Raw genomic sequence first — 17,265 nt, forward strand, 5'->3', positions numbered from 1 at the left:
CCATGGTCCCCCCACTAGTTGAGATAATATTGCTTGTAAGACTCATGTAATTGGTTTTGATTAATCAATTATAATTCTCAAATTAGACTATGTCTATTTGTGAATTTTTCACTAAGTAAGGGCGAAATTGTAAAGAAAGAGTTTTAAGGGCATATTTGTTAATTATGATACTTTGTATGGTTCAATTAATAAATATGATAAATGACAATATTATTTAATAATTATTTATAGTTATTAAATAGTTAGAATTGGCATTTAAATGGTTGAATTAGAAAATTGGCGTTTTTGAAAAAATCAGATGCAGAAAAGGTAAAACTGCAAAATTGCAAAAAGTGAGGCCCAAATCCACTAGTATAGGGCCAGCCACTTTTGTACGCAATTTAAACTAATATTTTCATTATTTTAATGCCAAATAATTCAAACCTAACCCTAGTGGAATGCTATAAATAGATAGTGAAGGCTTCAGGAAAATTACACTTAAATTTTCTATTTTTCCTTCAGAGAAAAACCTGAGCTTTCTCTCTCCCTATCTTTATCTGCCACTTCTTCTTTCTCTTCCCTCTTGAATTTTGAAATTCTTAGTGTGAGAGTAGTGCCCACACACAGCAAGTGATACCTCAATCATAGTGAGGAAGATCGTGAAGAAAGACTTTCAGCAAGAAGGAGTTTCAGCATCAAAGATTCAGAGAAAGAGATCCAGGTTCAGATATTTATAATGCTCTGCTACAGAAAGGAATCAAGGGCTAGATATCTGAACGGAAGGAGTCATTATATTCCGCTGCAACCAATGTAAGGTTTCCTAAACTTTATATGTGTTTATTTCATCGTTTTAGAAAGTTCATATTTAGGGTGTTAATAAACATACTTGTGAGTAGATCTAAGATCCTGGTAAAATAATTTCCAAAAACTGGCCTCAGAGCCATAGTAATTGATTTACTTGCAAGAAATTTGGATTTTAAAACGATTGTTTGTATGTTCTTTGGATGGTATCATGTTGTATTAAGTGTTATTTGATGATTGATTGATGTTTGTAAATTTTCGTGAAAAATAATTGCAATTTAATCTCTGGAATTATTTTTATTGGATAGTATGGAAAAAATTAAGCAAGTTAGCCTTTTAAAGAACTTAATTTGGATTTAATTTGAATTAGTTATGATTTTTTGAAGATTTGAAAAAATCGGAAATTTTGTCTTGATTTTTTTTCTGCGATCGCAAATCTGTCCGTACAGTTTCGAATTTTTTTGTTTTTCTTCGATTTTTCATGCTTTTTCATGGAATTAACTTCCAATTTTTTGTATAGTTTTGTATATATACTATTACTATTCCTAATTCAATTCTAATTATCATTTTGAATTAATTTAATATTTTTTAAATTTAATTCAAGATATTAGTGTAATTTGAATTTGAATAGAATTAGTATCTATCTTCTTGCTTAAAATCTATCTTATTTTTAAATTTGATTATATCTTTTTTTTTTTAAATTAAAGGTCAGATTTTATAAGATATTTATAAAATCTTTTAAGATATTTTTAAGATATCTTATCTTTTAAGATATTTTTAATTATATCTTATCTTTTAAGATATTTTTTAAAAAAAATTAAATCTTTTTAGATATTTTGACCTTATTTAAATTTAAAATAAGATATTTATAATCATGTAATTTTAAATAGATGTAAGATATTTTGCTAACTTTTAAATTTTGTTATTTTATTTATTTAAATTAAATTTAAAATCTGAAAAGATATTTCATTTATCTTTTCTAATTTTTATTTAATTTTTATTTTTAAAATAACATTTAAAATTTAAAAGTAGTTAGCAAATTTTTGAAATGATATTTAAGTTGGTTGAAACCTAATTTTTCAAAAAAAGTAGGTTTAATTTTAAATATTTTTTTTAAATTTCGAAATTTAAATTTTATTTCCGAAATTAAATTTTTTTTTTATTTTTCGAATATTAAAATATTTTTTAATTATTTATTTTTCGAAATTATTTATTTAAAATTAAATAAATCCTACTTCCAACTATCCAGCTAACCTTGTTGCAGGAGTATGTGGTTTTAGCTTGTATGTAAGTTTTTTAAAACCTATTATTACTTGATTGCAAATAGCCATGGTTACCTTTTGCCAGATCTAATGATCTGATGGCTCCCTTGGTCAAGATAATAATTTGTAACAGGTATATTTACAATCTTCTTCCATCTGTGTATGACCTAGCAACATGATAGGACCCATCCAAAGTGTGCCTGTGTGAGCCTATGTGTTTAATTTTATTATAGATGCATATAGGTTAATGTTGCTAAAATAAATTATCATAGTTATTGATAGAATTTATTTAGGCCCATTTAGTTTTTGGGCCTATTCAATTAATAACAGTTGTTCTTATTAAGGTTAAATTCCTCTCTTTTGGGCCTTGTGTGAGAGTTGGGAGCCATAGAAGTGGGTACGACATACTGAACCCAGCACCCCCTCACACAAACCACCCCAATTGTGAAGGCCCATTTGCCTGATTTGAATGACTGTACTAGGTCAATTACACTAGTTTAACCTAATAAAATTGATTAGCAACATAATTAATTTCATTTATTTTGAAATTAATTTAAGAAAATTATAGTTTAAAGAATTTTTTATTCTAAGCTAAACTATATGTATTTTCTTGTATTTAATTAAATATAGAATTATAGCCATCTAGATTCTTTCTGGAACTTAATTTAAATTTTTCATTAAATATTCTTATTTAAGTTGATATTTAGTTATCTACAACTAACCAACTTAAATCTGAATATCTTTTGAATTTCAAATTTCAAAATTAAGTTGAGGAATTTTAGGCATTGGTTATTAAGATTCTTTAGATATTTTTTAAGTTAATATCTTTTCGAATATTAACTTAAAATGGAATATTTTTAAATTAAGTGGTTACAACTTAATTTTTGATATTTAATTAAATTTAAATTTGAAAAATATTTAAGTTCTAGATTTTTTCTAATACAACTTAAATTAGATATTTTTTTTTCAAATTTTGTGGAAAAGATACTTAGTCAAATAAGATATTTTCTAGATAATTATTTCTAGACTACTTATTATTTCTAATATTAAATAGGAAAATATTATAAATTGTGAAATTAATTATTTATATAATTAATTTTGGTACAATTTATTTTAAGTATATTTTTCCTAGTATTAAACTAGAGATTAATAATTAAGCCTTCTCTACACTTAATTATTTATTTCTTGAATTTAATACATTAAATTAATTTGAAAATTAAATATCTAAGTTGATTTTTATCATCATACTTAAATATTTCTTTTTCATGACATTTAATTAAATAGAAAATTATTTTTAGTTGAAATGTATTTTTTCAACTAAATTTAAATAATTTTCAAAATATATTTTTTCTTTATTTTATTAATCAATTTTCGAAATTGCATTTCTTACATGCTAGAATTTCGAATTTTATCATGAAAAATAGATTAAGTTGTAAATTAATTATTTATTTTAATTAATTCTTGGATCAACTTAAATCAATGATTTTTTTCATTTATTGATTAATTTAAAATAAATTGAATTAAATATTATTAGAAATTGAATTAATTAGTCAAAGGAAAATCTAGATAGGTGATATTTTTGCTTGAAGTATTTTTCTAGTGTATTTAATTAAATAGAAAATTAATATTTAAGTTGATTTTCACCATCATACTTAAATATTTGAAATTTTTCTTATATATTTAATTAAATAGGAAAATTATATTTTTTGTTGTAAATTAATTTTATTAATTAATTTTGGGCCAACATTAAATTAGAATAATTTTTCCAGGATTTATTTTTTATTTTAATATGCATTTTTCGAAAATTGTATTCTTATATACTTTAATTTTTCGAAATGCAATATATATTTATAGAAAATTAAATTTGAGTTGTAAATTAATTTTGTAACAACTTAAATTGAATATTTTTCTAAATATTTATTGGAAATTATTACTAAGATGGAAATAATTCATGTTATTTTCATATCCATCTAAGTAAAATTTATAAATATTAAATTAAAATTTATATTTAGAATTTTTCATTCTAAATTGGAAATTTTAAATAAATATATATTTAAAATAATAAATTAAATAAAGAGAATCAAAGAAAATACAACTCACTTTAAATAATGAGCTTGATTATTATTAAGATATTCGATCTCCATTGTTGGTCTTACAAAAGTTAAATGTTTTCAATATAACCTCGAGACGCTAGACTTCGTCCCCTATGGATGGTTATTCGTTGAACGCATTTAACACCGTAAGATTTCATTTGATAAGTGTTTTGTAAGTTTTCGTCTCTATTAGACTCTCCCCTACGGTGACTACTTAGAGATAAACTTATGAAACATGAAACAATGGTGGAAGCTCATAAAATGAGAATAACCTTGACTCTCGCCTACCGGGACAACGTTGGATTCTTATTTTGATCGAATAAAAGGTTGCTAGAATGGTTTCTATTTTAGATGAGCTGACAACTCTATTCAATAAATGATGCTTTGACTCTCGCCTGCGGGACCTTTGTATCGCCTTTGTTGAAAACCTTGGAAATTATTTAGGATTGTATGTTTTAGTATTTTCACTAGTCATTCCTACTTGTTATATGTTTATAATTTCTGAATTGTGTATGAATTTATATTGAACCATGTTATTTTCTGTTATTAAGTTGTAGTTTAATTTCGAATCTTCATTGTTGGTCTAACATGTTTGTTTTTCTAATGAGATAAATCCCTAATGGATTTTCACCATTAGACATACATAATAGTGTAAGATCTCGAAAGATAAGTATTGTATATGCGACATCTAACTGTTCATCAATTGATGACACCTTAGACTAGTATTTTTACGATATGAAACAAGAAGATTACATAAATAAGATTACTTTGTCTTTCGCTAATCGAAGCATCGTTGGATTCTTATTTATAAACGAAATTATCCTAATTCCTCTTAGCTTATTCATTTCGAATTAGCTTCAAAACATATCATTGGATGAATGGTCTATAAATCTTTTCATGCCATTCTATATTTTCTCTTAAGAAATTAAATGACGCATATGATTATAATCCCGAAATTCTATTCCCAATTGGTATAAATCCTCAATCTTAGAAATCTCCTACTTGTATGGGCAAATCTGACTTAGAGTTTGTATTAGTAGTGGCGGTCCAAGATAGAATTACTCATAATATTTGGTATAAATTTAAGTCTTTAACTTTAATTTTAGATTCCAAATAGAAATTTTCTTATATTTCTAATTCCAGATACAATACAGTTACACTTTCTCAAGTGTTTAATATCCATCTTTTATTAATGGATTCAAACTGTATGGAATATGAGTTAGGTATTCTGTGACCAGGATCCACTTGAAGTATTCTAAGAACTCTTTGATGTAACTATACCTAAGTCATCAAAAGACACTACCACATTTTTTTTAATCTATGGTATTTGTATCTTGTTCATAGTGGATTTGATAAGATCAATCTCTGCAAAGAGTTAATATGCATATATCCACTGAAAGTAGTTCATCTCATCCGCAGATGGATGTACATTCAGGGGTGGATATGAGTTTTTCGTTGTATTCTTCAAACGATAACTCTAGATTATACCTTTTAGCAAAGAAATTTGAAATGTTTGAAAAATTTCATTAATTTCTAGCAATGGTTAAAACCATTAAGGTAAGTGGTTAAAGATCTTGCGAACTGATAGGGGTGGAGAAATAGTTAGTAGATATGCAGTTCAAAGATCATTAATTTGATTTTTGAATTATATCCAAACTTACCTCCCCAGAAATTTCGAGTTGCATGTTGATGATTAGTTACTAGTCGTTGCCTAATTCCTTCTATGGTAATACAATTTCAGAATGATGTAATGGTTGTATACTTAATGTAAATCATTACTAGATTCATGGATGACCTAATCAAAATCTTAAGAAAAGCTAGAACTGTTAACCATGGTTTGTTAGCTATTCTAAGTGATTAGGGGTGGACCATCCTATTGTCAATAGATAAGAAAGTGTTTGTTCAAACAAATACTACTTTTCTAAGAAAATGACTAAGTCTGAAAAACAAGTAGCAAATAAAGGAGATATTTAATTCTTGATTCCAAAAGTGTTCTATCATCTTATATGACATATGATGATCCCACTGCCTCTGTTGTCTTGTCACAACCGAAGAGGTCAATACCATTTAGTTTTCTTCGACATAATTCACGGTACCTTGTCGTAGTGGGAGAGTTTCTAGGAACTCACCTTCTTATGACTTGGGAGACACTAGTGATTAAAATCCATTGTGAGTTTAAACAAGTAATGGATTGTCAAGATAAGAAACTAAGAAGAAAAGCCAATAGAACTATGGTTTAATCCATTCACATGGAGTAACCTTAAGTTTTCTATTACAAGGACATAAAAGGAAATTTTAGTTAATAAGTCTATTCAATGGACTTAACAATACTTCCTGTTCCTAGTATTATAGGTTTGAGTTTATCTAAACCTATGGCTTGTGGTATACCTGGTAATTACTTACTCTAATGCAAGCAACTTACTTTAGTAAGATGCTGAAGCATTTTCTTTCTAATGGCAATCTATAGAAGCTTCACAACTTCTAAGGTATAGATTTTATTTATCTAAGGAAAAGTCTTAACTATTCCAGAAAAGATAAAGCCATGAAAGAATTTCTTATATCAACAGTGAGAGGTCTTAGATATGCTTTTGTATGCCTTAGACCAGACACCTGCTGTTGAGTGGGAGTAATGAGTAGGTATCAGATTAATCCAGGAGAAGAACATTGGAAGACAATCAAGTAAATCCTAAGATAAAGAAGATGAACTATATGTTAGTCTATAAGGGTGTGTTTAAAACTCTTAGACTACACCATATCAGATTTCGAAATTTGCCTATGTGCTAGTAAATATTTCTGATAAGATGGTGATTACTCTGGGGGTGGAATAGTGATTTTGGAGAAGTGTAAAAACCTATCTGAAGTCTCTAGGTCTACCAGAGAGAGACTGAATGTTAAAGCTGTAGGAAAGGTACTTATTCAGTCTAAGGAAAGTTCTATACATTTTTGGCACCATTCCAAATTGCCTTAAACTACTAGTGTTAATTTCCTGATTAACCAAAAGTAGTTGCCAAAGATATAGAATCCAGTATCCCAAGAGAGTAGACATATAGAGAGGAATTTCACATTATCAATGATTTTGTGATTAAAGGAAGAGTAATAGTGGAAAAAAGGTTGTGTTTAATTCAACCTTTCAGATCCTATTACGAGGAGTTTACTACTACTACACTTGATTTGTATATCAAGGTGTTGAGATTATTTGAAACGCACTTTTTGTTTTATATTAGTGCAAGTGGGAGTTTGTTGGGTTTTATGCCCTAAATAAAACTCATTTTAATATAATCAGATTTACTTATTAAGATAGATCAGAAATAACATTTAATGTTGCATGGTTCACATGATTTATTTCATGATTATATGTACATAATGTATGAATTCATCTGAAACCCTTTTCACATACTTGATCCTGTTTATTGTGCTGTCAACACATTGGAAAGTAAACATGCCTATGTGAATAAAGTTTCCTAGATTTATCAGACATAGGGTTTAACTGATATGATAATCTACAACAGAGTTTACTTGCATTTGGAGAAATGCTATGTTCTTTCCAGAGCATTGGTTAAAGTAAAACTCAGGTTGGATGCATGGAGTATGCATGGAGTATGCATCGGAAGGGACCGATATTGAACTTTGACTTAGATTTATTAAACTTACCGTAAAATCTATTCAAGTCAATATCGCCTAGTTGATCCTAGATCAAATGTTCTTAATCCTATTACGATTAGGGTCAATCTTGAAAGGCTATTCGTGTTCTTTGATTTGTTAGTTAAGCCTACTTTTAGGTCAGGGTGATACGTACATTTTGGGAACACGGTAGTGCAATTGAGTGGGAGCGCTAGCATAAACATGGAATCTATAGCTTCTATCTGGCAAATAGTAAGCAAAGGATGATCTCCTTCGAGCTTGACCAAACGAACAAAAATGGTGGAGTACTCATTTCACATAAGCTGAAATATCATTTATACGGGGTCCAGTGTTTTAAGGAATAAATACATTGTAGGGTGTAACGGTAATTTAATCCCTTTACAGTGTAGATCATTCATATAGAGGATCATTGATCACATTAGGATTATAACAATGGATAACTAATGATGTGTCTATATGGTGGAACATATAGAGCATTCTATATACTGAGAGTGCAATTCTAAGTTCTATGCGTGGATTCAACGAAGAATTAATAAGCTAGTGAATTTTAGTGCTAAATTCTTGATCTACTTATTGGAAGCTCGGTTATATAGACCCATGGTCCCCCCACTAGTTGAGATAATATTTCTTGTAAGACTCATGTAATTGGTTTTGATTAATCAATTATAATTCTCAAATTAGACTATGTCTATTTGTGAATTTTTCACTAAGTAAGGGCGAAATTGTAAAGAAAGAGTTTTAAGGGCATATTTGTTAATTATGATACTTTGTATGGTTCAATTAATAAATATGATAAATGACAATATTATTTAATAATTATTTATAGTTATTAAATAGTTAGAATTGGCATTTAAATGGTTGAATTAGAAAATTGGCGTTTTTGAAAAAATCAGATGCAGAAAAGGTAAAACTCCAAAATTGCAAAAAGTGAGGCCCAAATCCACTAGTATAGGGCCAGCCACTTTTGTAGGTAATTTAAACTGATATTTTCATTATTTTAATGCCAAATAATTCAAACCTAACCCTAGTGGAATGCTATAAATAGATAGTGAAGGCTTCAGGAAAATTACACTTAAATTTTCTATTTTTCCTTCAGAGAAAAACCTGAGCTTTCTCGCTCCCTATCTTTATCTGCCACTTCTTCTTTCTCTTCCCTCTTGAATTTCGAAATTCTTAGTGTGAGAGTAGTGCCCACACACAGCAAGTGATACCTCAATCATAGTGAGGAAGATCGTGAAGAAAGACTTTCAGCAAGAAGGAGTTTCAGCATCAAAGATTCAGAGAAAGAGATCCAGGTTCAGATATTGATAATGCTCTGCTACAGAAAGGAATCAAGGGCTACATATCTGAACGGAAGGAGTCATTATATTCCGCTGCAACCAATGTAAGGTTTCCTAAACTTTATATGTGTTTATTTCATCGTTTTAGAAAGTTCATATTTAGGGTGTTAATAAACATACTTGTGAGTAGATCTAAGATCCTGGTAAAATAATTTCCAAAAGGAGTGAGCAGTGACGGAGCTTTGGTGGTTGATGTCTTTTTGGGATTGTATTTTTCTTGGGGTGGTTGTGGATAGGGGTGCCAACTCGTGTTTGTGGTTCTTGTTCATATTGTGTCGAGATTAGGTATATAACAAGAAAATTCTAAACCCAAACCCGACCCATTTATTAATCGTGTCAAAAACTAAAATTAACTCAATCCGGACGTTTATAAATGGATTGACCTGATCCAATCCATTTAACCCGTTTATATAAGGAATCATACTTAATTTTAGTTAACTTATCAATTCATCAACATGTTATAAACAAGTTTAACATATTTACAATCTTGTTATGAGACAATTATGAGCAATTTAACATGTTTATATCCTACTTAACTGAAAGATATAATTTACATGTAATAAATATAATAAATTTAAGAGTGTATTCTTATATAGGTCATTATCATGTTATTTTCGGGTTATGAGTGTCAACTCGAAAATTACCATGTTTCATAAACGAGTTACTTGTGTCAACCTGAAAAGTGACCCAAACTCATTTAAGCAAACTCAAATCTGTTTATTTAGTGCAAGTTTCGCGTAGTATTATTGTGTCTGACCCAGATTGCCACCCCTAGACATTTGGATCTATTATATGGATGTTAAACATTTTCATTGTGTTATTTTTTGTTATTTTTATCTTCAATAATAGTGTTACAACACACTACTACAATTAGGGGTGAGCATGGGTTGGAAATGGGCCGACCAAACCCGAAATGGGCCGAAACATGGTCACATTTAGTGGGCCGAACCTCACATGGGTTGAAAAGAGCCCAACCCGCACTGAATGGGTTGATCATCGGGCTGAGGGTTTTTCAACCCAATCAACCCAAACTGGGCCGAGCAGCCCAACTAAAAATAATAAAAAAAAAATATTTAATATATATATAATATTTAACCTACATCTAAAATACAAACCCTAAACCTAATACAACAACATAACCCTTCCTCTCTCTAGTTTCTCCTTTCTTTCTCCAACTCCAAACACAGCCGCCCGTCAATCAACCATTTTTTTTGTTTTGAAAAATAAAAACTCAAACCTCCATAGCTATGTTCTCTCTTACTCAGTCACTCACACGCTCATCTCCCTGCCCCATCGTCGTCATCGAGGCTCCAATTCCAACAATGTTCTCCCACCCTAGCCGCACCAGTCCCACCATTCAAATCTCCAACTGCGCCAGCCACCCGCACCAGGAACCACCACCGTTCAACTCTCCACATGCCAGCCGCACCTACTAAGTTTACAACTTGTAAGACTTTTTATTTTTCTCTTCTCTTCATTAATCCTTTTCATTTATTTTTCTATGTTGGAAAGAACTATAGCTCAATTTTTTTTTTTTAATTTCGTAAGCATCTTGGCAGTCGGCTAGGCATTGGAGTTTCTTATTCTCAGGTGTCGGAGTTTGTTGTTTTTGGTGACCATAAACTCAGGTCTTTATCTTTCTTTCCTTGACCTTATTTTACTAATAAATATAATGTTTGGTTGTGTGTATGAAGTTTTAATTTTTAGTTTGCTACTGCTTACTCATTTAATTTTTTTCTTATATATGATTTGGTTATTTTTTCTACTGTTAGATTTTGCTATGATCTTGAATGATATGTTGATTATAATTTAAATAAAAATAAATTTAAATATAAACTGATTTTCAGTTATTGTGTTGATTATAAGTAATTTGCTACTATAATAGTGTTTATATAGCATATATTTTACTCTCTATATTATGATTTTTCTAGTTATTAATACTATGTAATGATACTTCTTTGATTTGAGTGATAAAATAGTATTATATGTTGTGATACTTGGTGTCTCTTTAGTCTATGTGGCTGTTTTGTTGTTTGTTTTTTTTATATAGATACCTAAATTTTGTTATATTTAATTATTTATAGATGTAAAATGTAATGGACATGTATGTTGAAGAAGGTATAATTTTTTTATCTTATAATGATTGATTTATAAATTAATAATGTTATTTTATTTTATTATGCTAATTTAATTTAAATAATTTGAGTCACTTAATTTTTGAATTGTAGGCAATAAAGAAAAGATCAAAGCATCACCAAAAGTGAAGAATATTGTCATTCTTAATTGATGTTGAACATTGATTTTTTTTTTAAGTTGGTAATTATTTTGGACAATTTAATTAATTTTAATACTTATTTTGAATTTGGATGATTGTAATAATTATTATTTATTTTTGATTATTTTATGATTTTACCTTAACTTTATATTTATTTAATTATCCAACTCAATTTTTTTAATGAGAAGATTCAACTTAAAAATTTTAATTGTAAAAAATTAAAGGTTGTAACCCAACCCAACCCAACCCGAGTAATAATGGGTTGGGTTGGGTTGGGTTATAAGTAAAACTAAATATGAATGGGTTAGAATTTAATAGGCCGATCTCATTGGGTTGGCCCACTAAAATAGCCACAACCCGGCCAACCCAACCCATGCACAGCCCTAACTACAATGTTAGCCTTTAGAGGCTGTTTTTTCACCCCTATTTATAAAAAGGGAAGCTAAAGGATGTAAAAATACCCGCTTTTGTCGAAATTGACATTTAGAGGCAGTTTTTTGATAAAAACCGTAGGTATAAAATTGTATTATACCATTTAGAGTCGGTTGGGAAATAAAATACTTTGTTTAAATGAAAAATAACCCTATGGCGTCGGTTCCTGTATAAGAACCGACGGCATAGGGTACACGATAATTTGACACGTGTACCCTATGCCGTCGGTTCTTATGTAGGAACCGACGCCATAGGGGTTTATAAGAAAACCCAGCCCTCTCATTTCCTCACTTTCTTCTTCACTCGAACAAACACAGCAGCCCAGCCAACAAACCAGAGGTCGAAACCCTCGTTGGCCACCGCCTCCACCACCCATATCTCCCCCATTTCTTAACCGTTTTAGCCCATTTTTTTTTTTAAATCCTCCATTTTCGATACTTAATAACATACACCTAAAAAGTTTTAATTTTTTACCCTCTTTGAGTGTCATCCGAACCCACATAGTAAAGTTTGGGTTTGAAATCCGGCCACCCATTTTTCTTGAGAAATCCTTGAATCTCAACCTCGTTTAAGGTATAAATATTGCTTCTATTCTTTTTGTATTATGTATATTGTTTTATTTTTTGTTTTTGTAAAATATTATTTGAGTTTTTTTATTTTATTACTAATATTATTGTGTTTTATGTGTATAGTGTCGGGATTTTTTACGGTGGTCGTCGGATTGCGGTTATTAGGTAATAATTTATACCTCAATGTATAGTATATATATGTATTTGTATATTTTATTGAATATTTGTATATAATGTCTGTATATATTGTGTGTATATTTTTTTATGGAAATAAATTTTGTAATTGTATTTTATATATTTTTTGTAATATATATTTATTGTGAATAAAATGACATTGGAGTGATTTCATTAGTTTAGAAATAAAAATTTTAAAATTGAATTAGTGTGTGATATAATTTTATTTTTTTGAGATATAGTGTGAGATATAATTGATTATATATATGTATGTATAATTTAGTAACTAAGTAACTTGTTACAATTTTTTATAACTAGTTATAAGTAATGAAATAATTAATTTTGTAATTTCGTTGTATTTCTTTATATTGTAGGGGTTCGGCATAATTTTGTGTCTAGCGTATTTGGGCTTGCAATTATAGGTATATACTTTAACTAACTTTTTCTTATTATATAATTAATTATCAATGCATGTTAGTTGAGTTTGAATATCTTAAATATTCATCCGTAGTGAAGTAGGTTCTGCGAATACATGTACTGCGGTCGGATGGGTGGATAAATTTTGTATTGTTTATCTGTTTTGTTTGTTATTTTAGGCACTTGTAAAATTTTTGGGAACGTCCAATTACAACCGTTATGCTGCCGAAATTTCGGTAGAATTAGGATAGATCTTACTAAAACCATTCATAATATTTACATAACACAAATAACTAGTTAATTATAACATAGTGATAAGAAGTTAGGTCACATAAAAAATAATAATATTCACATTTATGTAAACTTTTTAATTTTACCAACATTCTAATCAACTAAACAACCTAATAACATGAACTAATCTAAAACAAAAATTTGAGTAATTTATAAATTAATATGAATAAATTGTGAGAAACTTAGTTAGTTACATTGTGTAATTAGTAACTAGCTATAATTAGTTACTAAATACTGAATTTTTTTGGATAGGATTTTTGTTATGGATAAATCATGGATGCGTGAGGAGAGAGACACACTGCGATTTCAAGTAGGGTTCGATGCATTTTTAGAGTTTGCCTTAAAGAATTCTAAAAATCACGATCGTATTCATTGTCCGTGTGTAGATTGTTGTAATGTATCTAAAAGGAATATTACAATGATTAAGGACCATGTGTATTTACAAGGTTTCAATAGAAGTTATACTAATTGGTATTACCATGGAGAATATTTACCTAATGATCCATATCCATTAAGAAAGCGGGGGGGTAGATGATATCGAGGGTAATGATTTCGATGATTATCCATTGGACTTGCTTAACGAAGCACAGGATGAGGAGAATGCTGACTTATGTTACGATGACTTCATTGTTGGACAACCAATTCATGAGCAACTTATGGGAATTGATCGTAACATTGAGGAAGACGACGCTGAATACATTAGAAACGATATCAATGAGGGAATATGGGTCAATTGTGATTCAGGCAAACATAAACAAAAAAAGAAAAGAAAACGTGTCTAATTGGTAACTTGATATATAGCTTACTTTATATTGTGGTTGTAAATGCTCCTGAATACTTAATAATTTGTTTATGCTTTTAATATTTCATATACACTACTTGTTATATATATAGCTAACTTTAAAGTTTGTTTGTTAATGGTGTAGACATGGCGAACTCGGAATCAGGATCTGATTCGGGCACTATAAATGAGTGTCCAACCACAATACCTACACGAGGGCCGACGCAAATGAATGAAATATCCAAACTAATGGATCAGGGCAAAAGAGTGGCCCTCGAGGTTAATGACAAAGGTCAATACTGTGGAAAAAGCTATGCGAAGCTCGTATCCACTCTAGGAGTCAGATGTCGGCAGACAATAGGGTTGGCCTATAAAAACTGGAAAGAAGTCAACCCGACTCTGAAAAATAAAGTTTGGAAAGACATACAGGTAAGCTGTTATTTGTTAGAATTTTGATTTGTTTTTCTATTACTTCAAATGTTGACTCTAACCGTGTTTGTTTTCCTTCAAAATAGACGGGGTTCATTGTGCCGGACTCCTTCAAACATGATTGTCTCATCCTAGCTGGGAAGTTAATGAAAGACTTCAAGAATAGGATGACAAAAGACATCATAATGCCCGCTTTGAAAGAGAATGATCTGGGACGACTGGCACAAGTCCCTGAAAAGTACCCCGAGATCGACGCTGCTGATTGGTGCAAATTTGTTGAAAGTCGACTAACTCCTGAATTTCTGGTACGCTAATTATATTAACACTAAGATAAACTCTTAAATACAAGTACATGTATCTAATGTATTTTTTTGGCATTGTAGGAATTGAGTAAGGTGCAACGTGAACGTTCCTCAAAAATTCAATCCAGACATCGAAGTGGTCGGAGTGGAATGGTGAACGTACGAGAAGCTGTGGTAAGTAATGCTTAAAATTTAATGTGCTATAATGTGCTATACAATTTAATTGGTACTCATTTCATTGTTATAACGTTATGTAGAAAAAGGACCTCGAAGTTGCAGATCCCCCCCGCCACCGTGTTTGGATTAAATCTCGCACCAAGAGTAGAAAACTTGTCACTGATTACGACAAGGAAATTGCAGAGAAGATAGTAAGTATATATTAATCCTTAATTGAGTTCTACTCATGAGTTAGTGTATATAATTCATATACTAATTGCTTGAATATATGCGTGCATTAGGCTCAATTACAGGAGAAGCTTAGTCAGGGACAAATTCAGGTCCAAAGCCAAAACGATATCCTGACGCAGGCGCTTGGGACACCAGAGCATCCTGGACGTGTCAGGGCTGCTGGGTATGCTATTACTTGAAATGTTATTTATTTAGTTACACAAATAAAATCGTTGCTAATTTGCATTTTATGATTTGTAGGTTCCTGACCAGGGCATCTCAACTGTTCGGCAGGAAGAAAAGGGAAGTGTCTGATGTTGTGGCTCGGCAAGCGAAGGAGATTGAAAAATTAAAAGCCGAAGTCCAATCCCTTAAGCAGAAGAGAAACGCTGCCGAACAAGAGGAAGAAGGAGAGGTGGCTGGTGAGGCGTATGTTCCACAACCATACGCTCCTCAGGATGAGGTACAACCACAAACTTATGCTGAAGAGTTTATTTCCCTCAACGACCAAGGTATCCTGCACAATTTCGATGACCATGCGGCCCTTAATCAGCAAGTACATCTCTGCTCTGACAACATCGACAACATTGTGGCCCGCGGGTATTTGTACGAGCATGTTGGTATAATCCAAGTTCACTGCCAGAACTACGATGATTCACATGCCTGGATTATGGTTTCGGAAATCCTGCAAGAGGACGCTGAAATCCCAGTCCCAATTGAAGAGTGCAGATATGTTAGGGACGTATACCAGATGTTCCTTCCTTGACCTAAACACTTAATTCTAACAACCGAGGTAACTTCTCAACTTAAATTAATTATTAATGATTAGTGGAGTTTGAATATCTTCAATAATCATCCGTAGTGAAGTAGGTTCTGCGAATATATGTGCTGCGGTGGGATGGATGAACAAACTACTGTTATATATGTGTTATTTGTCGTTATACAGCCATGTTCAAAAAATTTTGGGTCATTCAATTACAACCGTTATGCTGCCGAAATTTCGGTAGAATTTGGATAAAATTTGATATATACATATATATATTATGTTCTGTTTTTTTTAGGGTCCTCTCGCTCAACCGCCCTCAAGACGTGATGCGTCAAAGGGGAAAGCTCCGATGCTTTCTCCACAAGGCCGTGGTGCACGGGAAGATGACTTGTTCACAGAAGAGAAGATGGCGTTGATCCCTAATTCGCTAAAATAGATGATTCATGAATTCCTGAGGCTCAAAGAAAAACGTGATATAATCACAATTCCTGTCCCCCGAGGATTCATTGCACCGCGTACCCAGATCACGTTATCTGGAGAGGATTTGCAACAGGTTGCTACGTGTGACTACATCGGCAACCAGGGAATGCTGTTTGGAATGATGTATACTCTTCTTTAATCTAATTAACCTTATATCAAATTATAGTTAAATTATTATAAGACACTAACACTTTTTTTGGCAGGCACATATGGGAGAGCATCAACGGTCTAAGAAAAATTTTCAAGTTTTACGACCCAGAGCTTCTCATAGTGCATGGGATCAACGATGAAGAAAAGAGTCAGTCTTTTGACGATGCGGCAAGACGATTGGCTAATTGGTTATCATTAATGAACAACAACCACCAAATGTTCTTTATTCCTTGGAATATCGGGTAAACTTTATTAAATTCTTTAGTGCTAATTGTTCATTTCTATATTATGTCTTCAAATTATTTTTATGCTATCTTACTTATATTCCAATATAATTTTCTTGGATGCATTGGACGCTAGTGGTGGTTACGCCAAGGAAAATTATCTATTTAAACCCTTTAAGTGGCCGCCCAATTCCCGAAGTAATAGAACAAATCATCGGAAGGTAATAATTTAATGACTTCTTATGTAACGAATTTAAATTAACTAACGAATTGAAATGCTAATATAATTTTCCAAAACAGGGCATTCATGTATATAGAGAACGCACATGAGTATCTTGGCAAGGAATTAACCAAGCAAACTGTCCAAGACAACCTAAAAGCCAAGAATGCGGTTTTTATGTTTTGAAATATATCACTGACATCGTCGCACGTGCCAACCCCAGCCGTTACATACAAGATCAAAAAGCTGTA

The 17,265-nt window shown here is 30.9% G+C and overlaps 1 long non-coding RNA gene across 1 annotated transcript; it reads left to right on the forward strand.

Moving 5' to 3' along the window:
• Nucleotides 1-9,532: 9,532 nt before the first annotated feature.
• Nucleotides 9,533-11,535, forward strand: LOC133030050 (uncharacterized). The gene is made up of 3 exons (XR_009683954.1): nucleotides 9,533-10,564; nucleotides 10,677-10,745; nucleotides 11,346-11,535. It is a non-coding gene; the product is annotated as an uncharacterized LOC133030050 (long non-coding RNA).
• Nucleotides 11,536-17,265: the final 5,730 nt, after the last annotated feature.

Source organism: Cannabis sativa, chromosome 8 (assembly GCF_029168945.1).
Source record: "Cannabis sativa cultivar Pink pepper isolate KNU-18-1 chromosome 8, ASM2916894v1, whole genome shotgun sequence".
Taxonomy (NCBI): Eukaryota; Viridiplantae; Streptophyta; class Magnoliopsida; order Rosales; family Cannabaceae; genus Cannabis; species Cannabis sativa.